Source organism: Columba livia, chromosome 19 (genome assembly GCF_036013475.1).
Source record: "Columba livia isolate bColLiv1 breed racing homer chromosome 19, bColLiv1.pat.W.v2, whole genome shotgun sequence".
Lineage (NCBI taxonomy): Eukaryota > Metazoa > Chordata > Aves > Columbiformes > Columbidae > Columba > Columba livia.
This window is the reverse complement of record NC_088620.1, coordinates 66,993-84,678: the sequence shown is the minus strand read 5'-3', so window position 1 is coordinate 84,678 and position 17,686 is coordinate 66,993.

Sequence of the window (17,686 nt, the reverse complement as noted above, 5' to 3'; positions counted from 1 at the left end):
TGATGGGCTGCTGGGTGACTTGCAGAATCACCTGATTTCAGGAGCAGAGGGACAACTTGGCCCGGAAGAGCGACGGAGGAGGCGAGCTGTGCGCCGTAAGCAGGTGGGTCGGTGGGTGGTGCCAGAGGGGAGCTGTGCCGTGTGGCTCTAGCTAAGCTCGGTCGTTTCTCTGTTTCCTAGGTGCGAAGCGAAGAGGAAAGCGGGCTGTCGGCAGCTCAGCTCCTCGGGCCAGGTGAGCACGGAGTGCTGGGCCGAAGTGGCAGCTCGTTTCAGGTCCCGTGTTGCTGGCGCGGGTCCGAGCGTCCTTTGGTGGTGTTTTACAGGCGGCAGCTGAGCGTCTCGGCGGTCCGCGGCGTGGCAGTCAAAAGCAAGGGCGGCCGGGTGGGCGAGCGGCCCAGGTAAGGGAGGGCGAGCTGGGACCGTCTGCGGGCAGGCTGTGTTTTCGGGCGGCGTCCGAGCGCGTGCCTCTGGTTTTGCGGGTGCCGCAGACGAGCCGGCAGAGGCGAAGCCGCACGCCGGCCGGCAGCCGAGAAGGTGAGGCGGCGGTGGGCGTTGAGGAGCCCGGTATTGCCCGGTCTCTCGCTTCATCTTTTCCTTCTCGCTTGGCAGGCGCTTTGTGGGCCCTCGGGACCGGGAGGAGCATTTGCGGTGAGCCGGGCTAGGGGCGAGGAGGAGCGTGGGGCCGGGGACTCGTTCCCGGCGCCACGGTTTTTTTTTGCTTCTCGCCGTCGTAGGCGTCACCAGCGCTGAGGGTTTGTGACCGCGCCAGCGGCAGGACACGCCGACCGGACCGCCCTGGAGCTCAGCAGGAGGTGGGTGTCGCGGACGGGGTCGGCGTTTGCCCCGCGGCGCCGTGTGCCGGCGTGGCTTAGCGAGCGCGTGCTTTCTCGTGCTCCTGCAGGCGCTGAAGAGGAACCCGGCGACGCGGGAAGACGGCCGTTGGCGCACGTGGCGTTTTCCTCTGCCGAAGATGGGTTCGGTCCCTCGGCCCTCTGAAAGCTAAGTGGAGGCGCGAGGGCTGGGAAGGGGCCGGGAATGGCAGGGACGGGGGGTTTAGCTCTGCTAAGGGCAAGGGCCGTCCAGGAACCGCGCCCTTGGCGCGGGTCAAGGGCCCGGGGACCTTTACCGTGCGATGCCAGCGTGTGCCGGGCAGGGCAGCTCCAGCCTGCGTCTGCGTTGTGGTGTAGCTCGGGAAGCCTGCCTTGCGCCTGTCAGCCGATCCTGGGGTCTCGTTGCGTTCGAGGGGCACGGAAGGCCTCTCGGGTGCCACCCCGGGATCTGGAACGCCGGTGCCGATCGGCGTAGCGCCGATCGGGCGCTGGTTTTCTGGTGTCGGCAGCCGAAAGCGTGGCGCGTTCTTGCCTTTGGGCCGTTTCTGGTCAGGGCTGATTGTGGCATTGTCCTGGGCTGTGCCGGCAGCTGTGCTCTCTAGCCATCCAGTCTCAGGGACTGGAACTTCAAGATGCTGGGAAGAAGTTCTTAGGTTTTTCATCAGCTTCTCGTTTGGTTGCGACGTCTCTGCTCGGTTGTGGCGCTGCCGCCGTCTCGTCAGGAGCCGTGACGTCGGGCTCCTTTTCCGTTTGAGGATGCGGGAGAGGCTCCTCTCCTCCCCGTAGATTATTGGGATCGATGCCCTTCTGGTCTCGGAGCGTCGTGTTCGTCGTGGAGCGTTTTTGGCGCTGTGGCCGTCGCGTGGTCTATAAGGTTCTGCGGAGCGTCTGTCGGCCCGGGTGCGCGTTTGGCTCGGAGCTGCTCTGCCCGGACGCGTAGAGGCAGGGGAGGGTGGACGGAGCTCTGGCGGTCCCCGGTTAACCTGCTGACGCGTTAAATTGCGTGGGCAGAGGGGGTGCGGTCATCTGGGATGGAGTAGCCGTGGGCAGGGGAGCGGAGGGTCCCCGCGCAGGCGTTTGAGAGCCTCCACGGGAGCTTGGGACATTGTTGCGCCACAGAAAGCAGACCTGTGGGCTGGTCAGGCTGTTGATGGGCTGCTGGGTGACTTGCAGAATCACCTGATTTCAGGAGCAGAGGGACAACTTGGCCCGGAAGAGCGACGGAGGAGGCGAGCTGTGCGCCGTAAGCAGGTGGGTCGGTGGGTGGTGCCAGAGGGGAGCTGTGCCGTGTGGCTCTAGCTAAGCTCGGTCGTTTCTCTGTTTCCTAGGTGCGAAGCGAAGAGGAAAGCGGGCTGTCGGCAGCTCAGCTCCTCGGGCCAGGTGAGCACGGAGTGCTGGGCCGAAGTGGCAGCTCGTTTCAGGTCCCGTGTTGCTGGCGCGGGTCCGAGCGTCCTTTGGTGGTGTTTTACAGGCGGCAGCTGAGCGTCTCGGCGGTCCGCGGCGTGGCAGTCAAAAGCAAGGGCGGCCGGGTGGGCGAGCGGCCCAGGTAAGGGAGGGCGAGCTGGGACCGTCTGCGGGCAGGCTGTGTTTTCGGGCGGCGTCCGAGCGCGTGCCTCTGTTTTTGCGGGTGCCGCAGACGAGCCGGCAGGGGCGAAGCCGCACGCCGGCCGGCAGCCGAGAAGGTGAGGCGGCGGTGGGCGTTGAGGAGCCCGGTATTGCCCGGTCTCTCGCTTCATCTTTTCCTTCTCGCTTGGCAGGCGCTTTGTGGGCCCTCTGGACCGGGAAGAGCATTTGCGGTGAGCCGGGCTAGGGGCGAGGAGGAGCGTGGGGCCGGGGACTCGTTCCCGGCGCCACGGTTTTTTTTTGCTTCTCGCCGTCGTAGGCGTCACCAGCGCTGAGGGTTTGTGACCGCGCCAGCGGCAGGACACGCCGACCGGACCGCCCTGGAGCTCAGCAGGAGGTGGGTGTCGCGGACGGGGTCGGCGTTTGCCCCGCGGCGCCGTGTGCCGGCGTGGCTTAGCGAGCGCGTGCTTTCTCGTGCTCCTGCAGGCGCTGAAGAGGAACCCGGCGACGCGGGAAGACGGCCGTTGGCGCACGTGGCGTTTTCCTCTGCCGAAGATGGGTTCGGTCCCTCGGCCCTCTGAAAGCTAAGTGGAGGCGCGAGGGCTGGGAAGGGGCCGGGAATGGCAGGGACGGGGGGTTTAGCTCTGCTAAGGGCAAGGGCCGTCCAGGAACCGCGCCCTTGGCGCGGGTCAAGGGCCCGGGGACCTTTACCGTGCGATGCCAGCGTGTGCCGGGCAGGGCAGCTCCAGCCTGCGTCTGCGTTGTGGTGTAGCTCGGGAAGCCTGCCTTGCGCCTGTCAGCCGATCCTGGGGTCTCGTTGCGTTCGAGGGGCACGGAAGGCCTCTCGGGTGCCACCCCGGGATCTGGAACGCCGGTGCCGATCGGCGTAGCGCCGATCGGGCGCTGGTTTTCTGGTGTCGGCAGCCGAAAGCGTGGCGCGTTCTTGCCTTTGGGCCGTTTCTGGTCAGGGCTGATTGTGGCGTTGTCCTGGGCTGTGCCGGCAGCTGTGCTCTCTAGCCATCCAGTCTCAGGGACTGGAACTTCAAGATGCTGGGAAGAAGTTCTTAGGTTTTTCATCAGCTTCTCGTTTGGTTGCGACGTCTCTGCTCGGTTGTGGCGCTGCCGCCGTCTCGTCAGGAGCCGTGACGTCGGGCTCCTTTTCCGTTTGAGGATGCGGGAGAGGCTCCTCTCCTCCCCGTAGATTATTGGGATCGATGCCCTTCTGGTCTCGGAGCGTCGTGTTCGTCGTGGAGCGTTTTTGGCGCTGTGGCCGTCGCGTGGTCTATAAGGTTCTGCGGAGCGTCTGTCGGCCCGGGTGCGCGTTTGGCTCGGAGCTGCTCTGCCCGGACGCGTAGAGGCAGGGGAGGGTGGACGGAGCTCTGGCGGTCCCCGGTTAACCTGCTGACGCGTTAAATTGCGTGGGCAGAGGGGGTGCGGTCATCTGGGATGGAGTAGCCGTGGGCAGGGGAGCGGAGGGTCCCCGCGCAGGCGTTTGAGAGCCTCCACGGGAGCTTGGGACGTTGTTGCGCCACAGAAAGCAGACCTGTGGGCTGGTCAGGCTGTTGATGGGCTGCTGGGTGACTTGCAGAATCACCTGATTTCAGGAGCAGAGGGACAACTTGGCCCGGAAGAGCGACGGAGGAGGCGAGCTGTGCGCCGTAAGCAGGTGGGTCGGTGGGTGGTGCCAGAGGGGAGCTGTGCCGTGTGGCTCTAGCTAAGCTCGGTCGTTTCTCTGTTTCCTAGGTGCGAAGCGAAGAGGAAAGCGGGCTGTCGGCAGCTCAGCTCCTCGGGCCAGGTGAGCACGGAGTGCTGGGCCGAAGCGGCAGCTCTTTTCAGGTCCCGTGTTGCTGGCGCGGGTCCGAGCGTCCTTTGGTGGTGTTTTACAGGCGGCAGCTGAGCGTCTCGGCGGTCCGCGGCGTGGCAGTCAAAAGCAAGGGCGGCCGGGTGGGCGAGCGGCCCAGGTAAGGGAGGGCGAGCTGGGACCGTCTGCGGGCAGGCTGTGTTTTCGGGCGGCGTCCGAGCGCGTGCCTCTGGTTTTGCGGGTGCCGCAGACGAGCCGGCAGAGGCGAAGCCGCACGCCGGCCGGCAGCCGAGAAGGTGAGGCGGCGGTGGGCGTTGAGGAGCCCGGTATTGCCCGGTCTCTCGCTTCATCTTTTCCTTCTCGCTTGGCAGGCGCTTTGTGGGCCCTCGGGACCGGGAGGAGCATTTGCGGTGAGCCGGGCTAGGGGCGAGGAGGAGCGTGGGGCCGGGGACTCGTTCCCGGCGCCACGGTTTTTTTTTGCTTCTCGCCGTCGTAGGCGTCACCAGCGCTGAGGGTTTGTGACCGCGCCAGCGGCAGGACACGCCGACCGGACCGCCCTGGAGCTCAGCAGGAGGTGGGTGTCGCGGACGGGGTCGGCGTTTGCCCCGCGGCGCCGTGTGCCGGCGTGGCTTAGCGAGCGCGTGCTTTCTCGTGCTCCTGCAGGCGCTGAAGAGGAACCCGGCGACGCGGGAAGACGGCCGTTGGCGCACGTGGCGTTTTCCTCTGCCGAAGATGGGTTCGGTCCCTCGGCCCTCTGAAAGCTAAGTGGAGGCGCGAGGGCTGGGAAGGGGCCGGGAATGGCAGGGACGGGGGGTTTAGCTCTGCTAAGGGCAAGGGCCGTCCAGGAACCGCGCCCTTGGCGCAGGTCAAGGGCCCGGGGACCTTTACCGTGCGATGCCAGCGTGTGCCGGGCAGGGCAGCTCCAGCCTGCGTCTGCGTTGTGGTGTAGCTCGGGAAGCCTGCCTTGCGCCTGTCAGCCGATCCTGGGGTCTCGTTGCGTTCGAGGGGCACGGAAGGCCTCTCGGGTGCCACCCCGGGATCTGGAACGCCGGTGCCGATCGGCGTAGCGCCGATCGGGCGCTGGTTTTCTGGTGTCGGCAGCCGAAAGCGTGGCGCGTTCTTGCCTTTGGGCCGTTTCTGGTCAGGGCTGATTGTGGCGTTGTCCTGGGCTGTGCCGGCAGCTGTGCTCTCTAGCCATCCAGTCTCAGGGACTGGAACTTCAAGATGCTGGGAAGAAGTTCTTAGGTTTTTCATCAGCTTCTCGTTTGGTTGCGACGTCTCTGCTCGGTTGTGGCGCTGCCGCCGTCTCGTCAGGAGCCGTGACGTCGGGCTCCTTTTCCGTTTGAGGATGCGGGAGAGGCTCCTCTCCTCCCCGTAGATTATTGGGATCGATGCCCTTCTGGTCTCGGAGCGTCGTGTTCGTCGTGGAGCGTTTTTGGCGCTGTGGCCGTCGCGTGGTCTATAAGGTTCTGCGGAGCGTCTGTCGGCCCGGGTGCGCGTTTGGCTCGGAGCTGCTCTGCCCGGACGCGTAGAGGCAGGGGAGGGTGGACGGAGCTCTGGCGGTCCCCGGTTAACCTGCTGACGCGTTAAATTGCGTGGGCAGAGGGGGTGCGGTCATCTGGGATGGAGTAGCCGTGGGCAGGGGAGCGGAGGGTCCCCGCGCAGGCGTTTGAGAGCCTCCACGGGAGCTTGGGACGTTGTTGCGCCACAGAAAGCAGACCTGTGGGCTGGTCAGGCTGTTGATGGGCTGCTGGGTGACTTGCAGAATCACCTGATTTCAGGAGCAGAGGGACAACTTGGCCCGGAAGAGCGACGGAGGAGGCGAGCTGTGCGCCGTAAGCAGGTGGGTCGGTGGGTGGTGCCAGAGGGGAGCTGTGCCGTGTGGCTCTAGCTAAGCTCGGTCGTTTCTCTGTTTCCTAGGTGCGAAGCGACGAGGAAAGCGCGCTGTCGGCAGCTCAGCTCCTCGGGCCAGGTGAGCACGGAGTGCTGGGCCGAAGCGGCAGCTCGTTTCAGGTCCCGTGTTGCTGGCGCGGGTCCGAGCGTCCTTTGGTGGTGTTTTACAGGCGGCAGCTGAGCGTCTCGGCGGTCCGCGGCGTGGCAGTCAAAAGCAAGGGCGGCCGGGTGGGCGAGCGGCCCAGGTAAGGGAGGGCGAGCTGGGACCGTCTGCGGGCAGGCTGTGTTTTCGGGCGGCGTCCGAGCGCGTGCCTCTGTTTTTGCGGGTGCCGCAGACGAGCCGGCAGGGGCGAAGCCGCACGCCGGCCGGCAGCCGAGAAGGTGAGGCGGCGGTGGGCGTTGAGGAGCCCGGTATTGCCCGGTCTCTCGCTTCATCTTTTCCTTCTCGCTTGGCAGGCGCTTTGTGGGCCCTCGGGACCGGGAGGAGCATTTGCGGTGAGCCGGGCTAGGGGCGAGGAGGAGCGTGGGGCCGGGGACTCGTTCCCGGCGCCACGGTTTTTTTTGCTTCTCGCCGTCGTAGGCGTCACCAGCGCTGAGGGTTTGTGACCGCGCCAGCGGCAGGACACGCCGACCGGACCGCCCTGGAGCTCAGCAGGAGGTGGGTGTCGCGGACGGGGTCGGCGTTTGCCCCGCGGCGCCGTGTGCCGGCGTGGCTTAGCGAGCGCGTGCTTTCTCGTGCTCCTGCAGGCGCTGAAGAGGAACCCGGCGACGCGGGAAGACGGCCGTTGGCGCACGTGGCGTTTTCCTCTGCCGAAGATGGGTTCGGTCCCTCGGCCCTCTGAAAGCTAAGTGGAGGCGCGAGGGCTGGGAAGGGGCCGGGAATGGCAGGGACGGGGGGTTTAGCTCTGCTAAGGGCAAGGGCCGTCCAGGAACCGCGCCCTTGGCGCGGGTCAAGGGCCCGGGGACCTTTACCGTGCGATGCCAGCGTGTGCCGGGCAGGGCAGCTCCAGCCTGCGTCTGCGTTGTGGTGTAGCTCGGGAAGCCTGCCTTGCGCCTGTCAGCCGATCCTGGGGTCTCGTTGCGTTCGAGGGGCACGGAAGGCCTCTCGGGTGCCACCCCGGGATCTGGAACGCCGGTGCCGATCGGCGTAGCGCCGATCGGGCGCTGGTTTTCTGGTGTCGGCAGCCGAAAGCGTGGCGCGTTCTTGCCTTTGGGCCGTTTCTGGTCAGGGCTGATTGTGGCGTTGTCCTGGGCTGTGCCGGCAGCTGTGCTCTCTAGCCATCCAGTCTCAGGGACTGGAACTTCAAGATGCTGGGAAGAAGTTCTTAGGTTTTTCATCAGCTTCTCGTTTGGTTGCGACGTCTCTGCTCGGTTGTGGCGCTGCCGCCGTCTCGTCAGGAGCCGTGACGTCGGGCTCCTTTTCCGTTTGAGGATGCGGGAGAGGCTCCTCTCCTCCCCGTAGATTATTGGGATCGATGCCCTTCTGGTCTCGGAGCGTCGTGTTCGTCGTGGAGCGTTTTTGGCGCTGTGGCCGTCGCGTGGTCTATAAGGTTCTGCGGAGCGTCTGTCGGCCCGGGTGCGCGTTTGGCTCGGAGCTGCTCTGCCCGGACGCGTAGAGGCAGGGGAGGGTGGACGGAGCTCTGGCGGTCCCCGGTTAACCTGCTGACGCGTTAAATTGCGTGGGCAGAGGGGGTGCGGTCATCTGGGATGGAGTAGCCGTGGGCAGGGGAGCGGAGGGTCCCCGCGCAGGCGTTTGAGAGCCTCCACGGGAGCTTGGGACGTTGTTGCGCCACAGAAAGCAGACCTGTGGGCTGGTCAGGCTGTTGATGGGCTGCTGGGTGACTTGCAGAATCACCTGATTTCAGGAGCAGAGGGACAACTTGGCCCGGAAGAGCGACGGAGGAGGCGAGCTGTGCGCCGTAAGCAGGTGGGTCGGTGGGTGGTGCCAGAGGGGAGCTGTGCCGTGTGGCTCTAGCTAAGCTCGGTCGTTTCTCTGTTTCCTAGGTGCGAAGCGAAGAGGAAAGCGGGCTGTCGGCAGCTCAGCTCCTCGGGCCAGGTGAGCACGGAGTGCTGGGCCGAAGCGGCAGCTCTTTTCAGGTCCCGTGTTGCTGGCGCGGGTCCGAGCGTCCTTTGGTGGTGTTTTACAGGCGGCAGCTGAGCGTCTCGGCGGTCCGCGGCGTGGCAGTCAAAAGCAAGGGCGGCCGGGTGGGCGAGCGGCCCAGGTAAGGGAGGGCGAGCTGGGACCGTCTGCGGGCAGGCTGTGTTTTCGGGCGGCGTCCGAGCGCGTGCCTCTGGTTTTGCGGGTGCCGCAGACGAGCCGGCAGGGGCGAAGCCGCACGCCGGCCGGCAGCCGAGAAGGTGAGGCGGCGGTGGGCGTTGAGGAGCCCGGTATTGCCCGGTCTCTCGCTTCATCTTTTCCTTCTCGCTTGGCAGGCGCTTTGTGGGCCCTCGGGACCGGGAGGAGCATTTGCGGTGAGCCGGGCTAGGGGCGAGGAGGAGCGTGGGGCCGGGGACTCGTTCCCGGCGCCACGGTTTTTTTTGCTTCTCGCCGTCGTAGGCGTCACCAGCGCTGAGGGTTTGTGACCGCGCCAGCGGCAGGACACGCCGACCGGACCGCCCTGGAGCTCAGCAGGAGGTGGGTGTCGCGGACGGGGTCGGCGTTTGCCCCGCGGCGCCGTGTGCCGGCGTGGCTTAGCGAGCGCGTGCTTTCTCGTGCTCCTGCAGGCGCTGAAGAGGAACCCGGCGACGCGGGAAGACGGCCGTTGGCGCACGTGGCGTTTTCCTCTGCCGAAGATGGGTTCGGTCCCTCGGCCCTCTGAAAGCTAAGTGGAGGCGCGAGGGCTGGGAAGGGGCCGGGAATGGCAGGGACGGGGGGTTTAGCTCTGCTAAGGGCAAGGGCCGTCCAGGAACCGCGCCCTTGGCGCGGGTCAAGGGCCCGGGGACCTTTACCGTGCGATGCCAGCGTGTGCCGGGCAGGGCAGCTCCAGCCTGCGTCTGCGTTGTGGTGTAGCTCGGGAAGCCTGCCTTGCGCCTGTCAGCCGATCCTGGGGTCTCGTTGCGTTCGAGGGGCACGGAAGGCCTCTCGGGTGCCACCCCGGGATCTGGAACGCCGGTGCCGATCGGCGTAGCGCCGATCGGGCGCTGGTTTTCTGGTGTCGGCAGCCGAAAGCGTGGCGCGTTCTTGCCTTTGGGCCGTTTCTGGTCAGGGCTGATTGTGGCGTTGTCCTGGGCTGTGCCGGCAGCTGTGCTCTCTAGCCATCCAGTCTCAGGGACTGGAACTTCAAGATGCTGGGAAGAAGTTCTTAGGTTTTTCATCAGCTTCTCGTTTGGTTGCGACGTCTCTGCTCGGTTGTGGCGCTGCCGCCGTCTCGTCAGGAGCCGTGACGTCGGGCTCCTTTTCCGTTTGAGGATGCGGGAGAGGCTCCTCTCCTCCCCGTAGATTATTGGGATCGATGCCCTTCTGGTCTCGGAGCGTCGTGTTCGTCGTGGAGCGTTTTTGGCGCTGTGGCCGTCGCGTGGTCTATAAGGTTCTGCGGAGCGTCTGTCGGCCCGGGTGCGCGTTTGGCTCGGAGCTGCTCTGCCCGGACGCGTAGAGGCAGGGGAGGGTGGACGGAGCTCTGGCGGTCCCCGGTTAACCTGCTGACGCGTTAAATTGCGTGGGCAGAGGCGGTGCGGTCATCTGGGATGGAGTAGCCGTGGGCAGGGGAGCGGAGGGTCCCCGCGCAGGCGTTTGAGAGCCTCCACGGGAGCTTGGGACATTGTTGCGCCACAGAAAGCAGACCTGTGGGCTGGTCAGGCTGTTGATGGGCTGCTGGGTGACTTGCAGAATCACCTGATTTCAGGAGCAGAGGGACAACTTGGCCCGGAAGAGCGACGGAGGAGGCGAGCTGTGCGCCGTAAGCAGGTGGGTCGGTGGGTGGTGCCAGAGGGGAGCTGTGCCGTGTGGCTCTAGCTAAGCTCGGTCGTTTCTCTGTTTCCTAGGTGCGAAGCGAAGAGGAAAGCGGGCTGTCGGCAGCTCAGCTCCTCGGGCCAGGTGAGCACGGAGTGCTGGGCCGAAGCGGCAGCTCGTTTCAGGTCCCGTGTTGCTGGCGCGGGTCCGAGCGTCCTTTGGTGGTGTTTTACAGGCGGCAGCTGAGCGTCTCGGCGGTCCGCGGCGTGGCAGTCAAAAGCAAGGGCGGCCGGGTGGGCGAGCGGCCCAGGTAAGGGAGGGCGAGCTGGGACCGTCTGCGGGCAGGCTGTGTTTTCGGGCGGCGTCCGAGCGCGTGCCTCTGGTTTTGCGGGTGCCGCAGACGAGCCGGCAGAGGCGAAGCCGCACGCCGGCCGGCAGCCGAGAAGGTGAGGCGGCGGTGGGCGTTGAGGAGCCCGGTATTGCCCGGTCTCTCGCTTCATCTTTTCCTTCTCGCTTGGCAGGCGCTTTGTGGGCCCTCGGGACCGGGAGGAGCATTTGCGGTGAGCCGGGCTAGGGGCGAGGAGGAGCGTGGGGCCGGGGACTCGTTCCCGGCGCCACGGTTTTTTTTGCTTCTCGCCGTCGTAGGCGTCACCAGCGCTGAGGGTTTGTGACCGCGCCAGCGGCAGGACACGCCGACCGGACCGCCCTGGAGCTCAGCAGGAGGTGGGTGTCGCGGACGGGGTCGGCGTTTGCCCCGCGGCGCCGTGTGCCGGCGTGGCTTAGCGAGCGCGTGCTTTCTCGTGCTCCTGCAGGCGCTGAAGAGGAACCCGGCGACGCGGGAAGACGGCCGTTGGCGCACGTGGCGTTTTCCTCTGCCGAAGATGGGTTCGGTCCCTCGGCCCTCTGAAAGCTAAGTGGAGGCGCGAGGGCTGGGAAGGGGCCGGGAATGGCAGGGACGGGGGGTTTAGCTCTGCTAAGGGCAAGGGCCGTCCAGGAACCGCGCCCTTGGCGCGGGTCAAGGGCCCGGGGACCTTTACCGTGCGATGCCAGCGTGTGCCGGGCAGGGCAGCTCCAGCCTGCGTCTGCGTTGTGGTGTAGCTCGGGAAGCCTGCCTTGCGCCTGTCAGCCGATCCTGGGGTCTCGTTGCGTTCGAGGGGCACGGAAGGCCTCTCGGGTGCCACCCCGGGATCTGGAACGCCGGTGCCGATCGGCGTAGCGCCGATCGGGCGCTGGTTTTCTGGTGTCGGCAGCCGAAAGCGTGGCGCGTTCTTGCCTTTGGGCCGTTTCTGGTCAGGGCTGATTGTGGCGTTGTCCTGGGCTGTGCCGGCAGCTGTGCTCTCTAGCCATCCAGTCTCAGGGACTGGAACTTCAAGATGCTGGGAAGAAGTTCTTAGGTTTTTCATCAGCTTCTCGTTTGGTTGCGACGTCTCTGCTCGGTTGTGGCGCTGCCGCCGTCTCGTCAGGAGCCGTGACGTCGGGCTCCTTTTCCGTTTGAGGATGCGGGAGAGGCTCCTCTCCTCCCCGTAGATTATTGGGATCGATGCCCTTCTGGTCTCGGAGCGTCGTGTTCGTCGTGGAGCGTTTTTGGCGCTGTGGCCGTCGCGTGGTCTATAAGGTTCTGCGGAGCGTCTGTCGGCCCGGGTGCGCGTTTGGCTCGGAGCTGCTCTGCCCGGACGCGTAGAGGCAGGGGAGGGTGGACGGAGCTCTGGCGGTCCCCGGTTAACCTGCTGACGCGTTAAATTGCGTGGGCAGAGGGGGTGCGGTCATCTGGGATGGAGTAGCCGTGGGCAGGGGAGCGGAGGGTCCCCGCGCAGGCGTTTGAGAGCCTCCACGGGAGCTTGGGACGTTGTTGCGCCACAGAAAGCAGACCTGTGGGCTGGTCAGGCTGTTGATGGGCTGCTGGGTGACTTGCAGAATCACCTGATTTCAGGAGCAGAGGGACAACTTGGCCCGGAAGAGCGACGGAGGAGGCGAGCTGTGCGCCGTAAGCAGGTGGGTCGGTGGGTGGTGCCAGAGGGGAGCTGTGCCGTGTGGCTCTAGCTAAGCTCGGTCGTTTCTCTGTTTCCTAGGTGCGAAGCGAAGAGGAAAGCGGGCTGTCGGCAGCTCAGCTCCTCGGGCCAGGTGAGCACGGAGTGCTGGGCCGAAGCGGCAGCTCTTTTCAGGTCCCGTGTTGCTGGCGCGGGTCCGAGCGTCCTTTGGTGGTGTTTTACAGGCGGCAGCTGAGCGTCTCGGCGGTCCGCGGCGTGGCAGTCAAAAGCAAGGGCGGCCGGGTGGGCGAGCGGCCCAGGTAAGGGAGGGCGAGCTGGGACCGTCTGCGGGCAGGCTGTGTTTTCGGGCGGCGTCCGAGCGCGTGCCTCTGGTTTTGCGGGTGCCGCAGACGAGCCGGCAGGGGCGAAGCCGCACGCCGGCCGGCAGCCGAGAAGGTGAGGCGGCGGTGGGCGTTGAGGAGCCCGGTATTGCCCGGTCTCTCGCTTCATCTTTTCCTTCTCGCTTGGCAGGCACTTTGTGGGCCCTCTGGACCGGGAGGAGCATTTGCGGTGAGCCGGGCTAGGGGCGAGGAGGAGCGTGGGGCCGGGGACTCGTTCCCGGCGCCACGGTTTTTTTTGCTTCTCGCCGTCGTAGGCGTCACCAGCGCTGAGGGTTTGTGACCGCGCCAGCGGCAGGACACGCCGACCGGACCGCCCTGGAGCTCAGCAGGAGGTGGGTGTCGCGGACGGGGTCGGCGTTTGCCCCGCGGCGCCGTGTGCCGGCGTGGCTTAGCGAGCGCGTGCTTTCTCGTGCTCCTGCAGGCGCTGAAGAGGAACCCGGCGACGCGGGAAGACGGCCGTTGGCGCACGTGGCGTTTTCCTCTGCCGAAGATGGGTTCGGTCCCTCGGCCCTCTGAAAGCTAAGTGGAGGCGCGAGGGCTGGGAAGGGGCCGGGAATGGCAGGGACGGGGGGTTTAGCTCTGCTAAGGGCAAGGGCCGTCCAGGAACCGCGCCCTTGGCGCGGGTCAAGGGCCCGGGGACCTTTACCGTGCGATGCCAGCGTGTGCCGGGCAGGGCAGCTCCAGCCTGCGTCTGCGTTGTGGTGTAGCTCGGGAAGCCTGCCTTGCGCCTGTCAGCCGATCCTGGGGTCTCGTTGCGTTCGAGGGGCACGGAAGGCCTCTCGGGTGCCACCCCGGGATCTGGAACGCCGGTGCCGATCGGCGTAGCGCCGATCGGGCGCTGGTTTTCTGGTGTCGGCAGCCGAAAGCGTGGCGCGTTCTTGCCTTTGGGCCGTTTCTGGTCAGGGCTGATTGTGGCGTTGTCCTGGGCTGTGCCGGCAGCTGTGCTCTCTAGCCATCCAGTCTCAGGGACTGGAACTTCAAGATGCTGGGAAGAAGTTCTTAGGTTTTTCATCAGCTTCTCGTTTGGTTGCGACGTCTCTGCTCGGTTGTGGCGCTGCCGCCGTCTCGTCAGGAGCCGTGACGTCGGGCTCCTTTTCCGTTTGAGGATGCGGGAGAGGCTCCTCTCCTCCCCGTAGATTATTGGGATCGATGCCCTTCTGGTCTCGGAGCGTCGTGTTCGTCGTGGAGCGTTTTTGGCGCTGTGGCCGTCGTGTGGTCTATAAGGTTCTGCGGAGCGTCTGTCGGCCCGGGTGCGCGTTTGGCTCGGAGCTGCTCTGCCCGGACGCGTAGAGGCAGGGGAGGGTGGACGGAGCTCTGGCGGTCCCCGGTTAACCTGCTGACGCGTTAAATTGCGTGGGCAGAGGGGGTGCGGTCATCTGGGATGGAGTAGCCGTGGGCAGGGGAGCGGAGGGTCCCCGCGCAGGCGTTTGAGAGCCTCCACGGGAGCTTGGGACGTTGTTGCGCCACAGAAAGCAGACCTGTGGGCTGGTCAGGCTGTTGATGGGCTGCTGGGTGACTTGCAGAATCACCTGATTTCAGGAGCAGAGGGACAACTTGGCCCGGAAGAGCGACGGAGGAGGCGAGCTGTGCGCCGTAAGCAGGTGGGTCGGTGGGTGGTGCCAGAGGGGAGCTGTGCCGTGTGGCTCTAGCTAAGCTCGGTCGTTTCTCTGTTTCCTAGGTGCGAAGCGAAGAGGAAAGCGGGCTGTCGGCAGCTCAGCTCCTCGGGCCAGGTGAGCACGGAGTGCTGGGCCGAAGCGGCAGCTCGTTTCAGGTCCCGTGTTGCTGGCGCGGGTCCGAGCGTCCTTTGGTGGTGTTTTACAGGCGGCAGCTGAGCGTCTCGGCGGTCCGCGGCGTGGCAGTCAAAAGCAAGGGCGGCCGGGTGGGCGAGCGGCCCAGGTAAGGGAGGGCGAGCTGGGACCGTCTGCGGGCAGGCTGTGTTTTCGGGCGGCGTCCGAGCGCGTGCCTCTGGTTTTGCGGGTGCCGCAGACGAGCCGGCAGGGGCGAAGCCGCACGCCGGCCGGCAGCCGAGAAGGTGAGGCGGCGGTGGGCGTTGAGGAGCCCGGTATTGCCCGGTCTCTCGCTTCATCTTTTCCTTCTCGCTTGGCAGGCGCTTTGTGGGCCCTCGGGACCGGGAGGAGCATTTGCGGTGAGCCGGGCTAGGGGCGAGGAGGAGCGTGGGGCCGGGGACTCGTTCCCGGCGCCACGGTTTTTTTTTGCTTCTCGCCGTCGTAGGCGTCACCAGCGCTGAGGGTTTGTGACCGCGCCAGCGGCAGGACACGCCGACCGGACCGCCCTGGAGCTCAGCAGGAGGTGGGTGTCGCGGACGGGGTCGGCGTTTGCCCCGCGGCGCCGTGTGCCGGCGTGGCTTAGCGAGCGCGTGCTTTCTCGTGCTCCTGCAGGCGCTGAAGAGGAACCCGGCGACGCGGGAAGACGGCCGTTGGCGCACGTGGCGTTTTCCTCTGCCGAAGATGGGTTCGGTCCCTCGGCCCTCTGAAAGCTAAGTGGAGGCGCGAGGGCTGGGAAGGGGCCGGGAATGGCAGGGACGGGGGGTTTAGCTCTGCTAAGGGCAAGGGCCGTCCAGGAACCGCGCCCTTGGCGCGGGTCAAGGGCCCGGGGACCTTTACCGTGCGATGCCAGCGTGTGCCGGGCAGGGCAGCTCCAGCCTGCGTCTGCGTTGTGGTGTAGTTCGGGAAGCCTGCCTTGCGCCTGTCAGCCGATCCTGGGGTCTCGTTGCGTTCGAGGGGCACGGAAGGCCTCTCGGGTGCCACCCCGGGATCTGGAACGCCGGTGCCGATCGGCGTAGCGCCGATCGGGCGCTGGTTTTCTGGTGTCGGCAGCCGAAAGCGTGGCGCGTTCTTGCCTTTGGGCCGTTTCTGGTCAGGGCTGATTGTGGCGTTGTCCTGGGCTGTGCCGGCAGCTGTGCTCTCTAGCCATCCAGTCTCAGGGACTGGAACTTCAAGATGCTGGGAAGAAGTTCTTAGGATTTTCATCAGCTTCTCGTTTGGTTGCGACGTCTCTGCTCGGTTGTGGCGCTGCCGCCGTCTCGTCAGGAGCCGTGACGTCGGGCTCCTTTTCCGTTTGAGGATGCGGGAGAGGCTCCTCTCCTCCCCGTAGATTATTGGGATCGATGCCCTTCTGGTCTCGGAGCGTCGTGTTCGTCGTGGAGCGTTTTTGGCGCTGTGGCCGTCGCGTGGTCTATAAGGTTCTGCGGAGCGTCTGTCGGCCCGGGTGCGCGTTTGGCTCGGAGCTGCTCTGCCCGGACGCGTAGAGGCAGGGGAGGGTGGACGGAGCTCTGGCGGTCCCCGGTTAACCTGCTGACGCGTTAAATTGCGTGGGCAGAGGGGGTGCGGTCATCTGGGATGGAGTAGCCGTGGGCAGGGGAGCGGAGGGTCCCCGCGCAGGCGTTTGAGAGCCTCCACGGGAGCTTGGGACGTTGTTGCGCCACAGAAAGCAGACCTGTGGGCTGGTCAGGCTGTTGATGGGCTGCTGGGTGACTTGCAGAATCACCTGATTTCAGGAGCAGAGGGACAACTTGGCCCGGAAGAGCGACGGAGGAGGCGAGCTGTGCGCCGTAAGCAGGTGGGTCGGTGGGTGGTGCCAGAGGGGAGCTGTGCCGTGTGGCTCTAGCTAAGCTCGGTCGTTTCTCTGTTTCCTAGGTGCGAAGCGAAGAGGAAAGCGGGCTGTCGGCAGCTCAGCTCCTCGGGCCAGGTGAGCACGGAGTGCTGGGCCGAAGCGGCAGCTCTTTTCAGGTCCCGTGTTGCTGGCGCGGGTCCGAGCGTCCTTTGGTGGTGTTTTACAGGCGGCAGCTGAGCGTCTCGGCGGTCCGCGGCGTGGCAGTCAAAAGCAAGGGCGGCCGGGTGGGCGAGCGGCCCAGGTAAGGGAGGGCGAGCTGGGACCGTCTGCGGGCAGGCTGTGTTTTCGGGCGGCGTCCGAGCGCGTGCCTCTGGTTTTGCGGGTGCCGCAGACGAGCCGGCAGGGGCGAAGCCGCACGCCGGCCGGCAGCCGAGAAGGTGAGGCGGCGGTGGGCGTTGAGGAGCCCGGTATTGCCCGGTCTCTCGCTTCATCTTTTCCTTCTCGCTTGGCAGGCGCTTTGTGGGCCCTCTGGACCGGGAAGAGCATTTGCGGTGAGCCGGGCTAGGGGCGAGGAGGAGCGTGGGGCCGGGGACTCGTTCCCGGCGCCACGGTTTTTTTTGCTTCTCGCCGTCGTAGGCGTCACCAGCGCTGAGGGTTTGTGACCGCGCCAGCGGCAGGACACGCCGACCGGACCGCCCTGGAGCTCAGCAGGAGGTGGGTGTCGCGGACGGGGTCGGCGTTTGCCCCGCGGCGCCGTGTGCCGGCGTGGCTTAGCGAGCGCGTGCTTTCTCGTGCTCCTGCAGGCGCTGAAGAGGAACCCGGCGACGCGGGAAGACGGCCGTTGGCGCACGTGGCGTTTTCCTCTGCCGAAGATGGGTTCGGTCCCTCGGCCCTCTGAAAGCTAAGTGGAGGCGCGAGGGCTGGGAAGGGGCCGGGAATGGCAGGGACGGGGGGTTTAGCTCTGCTAAGGGCAAGGGCCGTCCAGGAACCGCGCCCTTGGCGCGGGTCAAGGGCCCGGGGACCTTTACCGTGCGATGCCAGCGTGTGCCGGGCAGGGCAGCTCCAGCCTGCGTCTGCGTTGTGGTGTAGCTCGGGAAGCCTGCCTTGCGCCTGTCAGCCGATCCTGGGGTCTCGTTGCGTTCGAGGGGCACGGAAGGCCTCTCGGGTGCCACCCCGGGATCTGGAACGCCGGTGCCGATCGGCGTAGTGCCGATCGGGCGCTGGTTTTCTGGTGTCGGCAGCCGAAAGCGTGGCGCGTTCTTGCCTTTGGGCCGTTTCTGGTCAGGGCTGATTGTGGCGTTGTCCTGGGCTGTGCCGGCAGCTGTGCTCTCTAGCCATCCAGTCTCAGGGACTGGAACTTCAAGATGCTGGGAAGAAGTTCTTAGGTTTTTCATCAGCTTCTCGTTTGGTTGCGACGTCTCTGCTCGGTTGTGGCGCTGCCGCCGTCTCGTCAGGAGCCGTGACGTCGGGCTCCTTTTCCGTTTGAGGATGCGGGAGAGGCTCCTCTCCTCCCCGTAGATTATTGGGATCGATGCCCTTCTGGTCTCGGAGCGTCGTGTTCGTTGTGGAGCGTTTTTGGCGCTGTGGCCGTCGCGTGGTCTATAAGGTTCTGCGGAGCGTCTGTCGGCCCGGGTGCGCGTTTGGCTCGGAGCTGCTCTGCCCGGACGCGTAGAGGCAGGGGAGGGTGGACGGAGCTCTGGCGGTCCCCGGTTAACCTGCTGATGCGTTAAATTGCGTGGGCAGAGGGGGTGCGGTCATCTGGGATGGAG